Genomic DNA, 5,224 nt, shown 5'->3' on the forward strand with positions numbered 1-5,224 from the left:
TATCTAGGGGGAACGCCAACCCTTGACTTCATATCTAGTGGAACGCGCCAACCCTTGACTTCATATCTAGGGAGAACGCGCCAACCCTTGACCTCATATCTAGGGGGAACGCCAACCCTTGACTTCATATCTAGTGGAACGCGCCAACCCTTGACTTCATATCTAGGGAGAACGCGCCAACCCTTGACCTCATATCTAGGGGGAACGCCAACCCTTGACTTCATATCTAGTGGAACGCGCTAACCCTTGACTTCACATCTAGTGGAACGCGCCAACCCTTGACTTCATATCTAGAGGGAACACGCCAACCCTTGACTTCATATCTAGAGGGAACGCCATTCCTATAAATCAAATGCAGATTATTTCCCGTTTTTCTTTCTTGTAAAATTAAATGTGGATCGATAGAAATGTAATAATAATATCTAACACGGAACGCTTTATATCAAATGAAGTTTTTAACATTGGCTGAAAGTTGTCTGACTCTTCATATACTGCTGCTTTACAGTAATATGTCTTAAACAATTATTTTCTGAATATCTAGTTAATTAATATAAACATAATAGTAAAATAACCAGTATGATGATTAGCTGTTTTGATGGGAGGCAAGAGGGATTGTGGCAGCACTAAATCACTGCTCATTATATTAATATGGTCGTAGTATTCTTAAAAATTTCTGTCATTTTTGTTTTTTAAATTTTTGCTCAAGGCTACGCAAAAACGTATCTGCGCATAGTCGTCTCTAATTTTAATCTGACAGACTAGAGAGAAGGCAGATAGTCTTTTGTTTGTTTGTTTAAGATCAAAGGCCCATTGAACTATCTGCTGTGCCCATCGTAGGAAATTGAACCTCGAATTTTAGCGTTGTATGAAGGTAAATTTACCACTGTCCCACTGGGGGTCGGCAGATAGTCAACAGTACCCACTGCTAGTTTTTTGAATATCCTCGTCCCACCGATTAGTAGAATTTGACCAAACTCTTGTGGCATTACTCGCGTCAAATGAGTAAGTGGCTTTTCGACTATTTCAGTTCTTAAATTAAATACCTAAACTTTATAACATTAAAAGAAAAATCCTGAATTAATGATGATTTACATATATTTGCGTTTAATTTGATTTATCAGTTTGATGATTATAAAATGAAAGAATCGCAACTCGTGATATCATGAAGTTTCTTTGACAGTTGAGTGATGTCACGATGACTCAAGTGCACGAGTCAGTTTCAAAATGGTGTAGTTTTGTGAGGTTATTACTCGAAGGACATGGTTGAAGTAAATTACAAAGTAGGTGATGTTTTATTTAGTTTGGTTTATCACCTTAAAAGGATGAAACTAGTTTCTTCTTATTTAAAGAAATAAGAGCGACCTGCCAAGGATTTCAAAGTTTTTCGTCAAGATACGAAAAACCATTTCATTATCTAAAAATGCTAAGTTGTGTCTGTTGCCACCACGAAATAAAGCGTGTCAAATTGTCTCTGAGTTTTTGACACAAAACATATCCTATTAGTTAAAAGAAGACGAACCAAGTTTAACCATAAGTATTGTTTGTACAGACTAGTCCAAATAAGGATGTTGATTTCATTTCACTAAAGAAGACTAACAAGCCAATTTTATATCTAAAAACGTTTCCAAAAATCCTCTTTTTCGACATGCTAGTAAGGTCTTTTTTTATACAGACTAGAATAGAAATATCACAACCACGTCATTTTTAAAAATTTCTTTAAAACAAACCTTCATAATCATTCAAAAGAAAGTTATTTTTGATTAATGGAGCTGCATTTGTGTCCGATGTATTTGACCATATGTGTTTTGTATGGATGTATTTATATACAGGGAGTGGAGTAAATACTTGAATCGTTCACTTGATAAACCGATTATCTGAAGTGAAAGACACGATCGAGAAATTCAACAAAATATAAAAGCGTACAGGAAATTCAACGCTGCAAAAATATATAGTCACTCACCTCACTCACCTCTCGTGTGATTAATGACAAAAGTACACGCATATTGCACGTACAATACTGTAATAAATTGTGAACACACAGACAGGAAACTTATCTTATATGAAAATGAGAACTTATAGAAGGGTTTGCAATTTTCTGGTATGATTTATTTCTCGTACCGCCAAAACAGACAAGTTATGAATCGTAGCACATGCTAACGAAATGAAAATAACTTACTACTCGTTAAAACGATACGTTTATTAACTAAACTACATTATTTTCAGTGAAAACAGTACGATATATAAGCCAAGAGCTACAGTTATTTATGGGTGTTTCCGTTTTCATCACTTCTCGAGGACCTCATAGTTCGTGCATAAAACTTGCCCTGGGTTTATATTAAGATAGAAATCACGCTCAATATATCCTATGATTTAATTGAGAAAATTATAACGCTGCCACTCAACCTGATTATAAGCAAGACAGAAAAGTACCTATATAAATATCAGTCAAGCATGTATTTATAGATATACATATATTATGTATACAGACGTGTGTGAACATCCGTGTGGCACTTTACTGTTTATGCTGAACATTGATTCAGATGAGGTTTTTCGAAGCATATTGACATATGATTAAAGCAATATAAAAAGTTTGCTTGTTTGTTGGTAATTAAGCACAAAGGTACGCTATTGGCTATCTGTGCTCTGCCCACCAGGGTATCGAAACTCGGTTTCTAGCGTTGTAAATCTGCCGACATGCCGCTGTGCCCTTAGGGGGCAATTTAAAAAATAGAGGGTGAGTTAACAGCATATTTAAGTGCATTAAAACAGGCCGTCTTTGAATCTTGTTTTCAAGGTGTTGTAGGCGTTAATATAACGTATGCTTGCTGCCCATATATAACGCATAATTTGTTATTTAATAAACAAGCTCTTCCTTAGCACATATCAGAGGTTATATCACTGGCAAACATTTCGTACTTTTTACACCTCTGAAGAAGGGTTTAACGAAAATGTGTAAAATCTATTAGAAATGAGCTCAACATAGCATAACTATATTTCAAACGCAATATTTTGTTTGATAAATACGATTACAAACCTTTACTTTAGTCAATATGCTAAAATATATTACCAGTTAAACTTTGCACATCACAAATTATCAGTGAGAATATCACATGTTTATTGGAACTACAATTTGAATAACATAGAACTTTATGAAGATAATCTCTGATAGTGATCGTTGAGATTGTTACTGATAACTGAGAACATAATAATTTACAAAATATATTTGAAACCAGGGTCATAATACAGATCCTTAAATTGGTGTATTAAAAAATGATCGTATAAAGCCGAGGCCTGGTATGACCTAGTGGTTAGAATGACCGAACTCTAAATCTAAAGATTCAGGGTTCGCGACCCTTTATTACAAAAAACAAAAACAAAACGTGTTTCACATTTTCAAGCAGTGGGTATGTTATGTAATTGACGGTTGAATATCATTATTCGACCAGACTAGAATATCCATAGATGCTATTGACTAGCTAGCTATCTTTTCTCTAGTCTATTAGATCAAGATTGGTTTGTTTTTCTGCTTTTTGTTGGATTTCGCGCCAAGATACTCGAGGGCTATTTGTGTTAGCCGTTCTTAATTTAGAAATAATAGACTAGAGGAAAGGCAGCTGATAAACATCATCTACCACTAACTCTTCTCAAACGAAAAATATGACTAACCATCACACTATAGCACTCACATGACTAAAAGCACGTTCAGAGATGTCATTCTAACCCGCGACTAGTAGATGAAAAGTCAGTTTGGCTTGTTTTCAATTTCGCGCAAAGCTATATGAGGGCCATCTGTGCTAGCCGCCCCTAATTTAGCAGTGATAGATTAGAGATAGACAGCTAGTCAACACCACCCACCTTCAACTCTTGGGCTACGCTTTTACCAGCAAATAGTGGGATTGACTGTGGCATTATGACGCCCCCTCAGCTGAAAGGGCGAGATTCGAAACTGCGACCGTCAGATTGCGAGTCGAATGCCTTAACCACCAGACCATGCCAGGATTCAGTATTAGAGGTAATTATATAGAGATATATTTGTAGCTTGAAAAAAATAGCTTATTTTTCAAACGAAATAATATATTTATCTTGAATAAAACTGTTAATAATAATTTCAGTATTCTCGTGTTGTTATCTCTAAGACTTTAAGCCCCCACTTGCACAACGGTACGTATGCGGCTTACAACGCTAAAATCTGGGTTTCGATACCCTTGGTGGGCAGAGCAAAGATAGCTCATTGTGTAGCCTTATGCTTAACTTCAAACAAACTTTTTAATACTTTTAAGCCAGGAGAATTAAAAGACTAGATTTCTTGAACACAATCCAGTTATAGCAGGCGTTTCATTTTTTAACCAAAGGTCAGCAAACAGACTCTAGTTATCGGGTTTTATTTACAGTTCTGACATCACTAGCAGAAATAATTAAATGGTGAAAAACAATGTATCTTGATGCCTTATTTTAAGTCTCAGATACATGTTATAATATTATTTTCTTCTATTTATTGTACTTATGAAAAGCGATCGGTAATACATACATCAATACTTAAAACAGAATTTTCGAACTTTTTTTTGCAAACAATATAACGTATTTAAAGTAACAGAATATATTAGGCTTAGAGCAGTTTCGGTTTCTTAAATTATTCATTATCAGAAAAAATATCGGTTAAATCTGTTACTCATATAATAAATTATTTTAATAAAATTATCTTAAAACCAAAACTGCAAACACAAAATAATAGGAAATCCCCATAGGGTTGAAAAAGTGTGAAGATGTAGTGAGCCCACTGATGTTATGCCTTATACAACCAAATCGAATAGCCTAATTCTATATATTATCTTCCCTAAACCTCTCTCAACCACAAAGAGGCTCTGGTGATTGTTGAGTATATACCGGAATAGTACCTCCCACTTCACACATTACTTACTATGTATGTTTGCTTTTGTTTTACGTAAACCTCTCCCACTCATAAGGAAGAGTTGGAGATTAAGTATACATACCGGGATAGCATTTTGTCACTGAAAACAATACTAATTATATTGTTTATTTGTTTTTGTTTTTCATTTTCTCTATTGTCGCTTTTTTTTATGTTTTTGTTTTGGAATTTCGCGCAAAGCTACACGAGGGCTATCTGCGCTAGCCGTACCCTAATTTAGCAGTGTAAGACTAGAGGGAAGGCAGCTAGTCATCACCACCCACCGACCAACTCTTGGCTACTTCTTTACCAACGAAT

The 5,224-nt window shown here is 35.2% G+C and overlaps 1 protein-coding gene across 2 annotated transcripts in view; it reads right to left on the minus strand.

The window, feature by feature from the left end:
* LOC106464684 (lachesin-like) overlaps nt 1-5,224 on the minus strand; it is a 127,052-nt gene that overhangs the window by 30,136 nt on the left and 91,692 nt on the right. The gene's annotated exons all lie outside the window — the stretch shown is intronic.

Source organism: Limulus polyphemus, unplaced genomic scaffold (assembly GCF_000517525.1).
Source record: "Limulus polyphemus unplaced genomic scaffold, Limulus_polyphemus-2.1.2 Scaffold62, whole genome shotgun sequence".
NCBI lineage: Eukaryota > Metazoa > Arthropoda > Merostomata > Xiphosura > Limulidae > Limulus > Limulus polyphemus.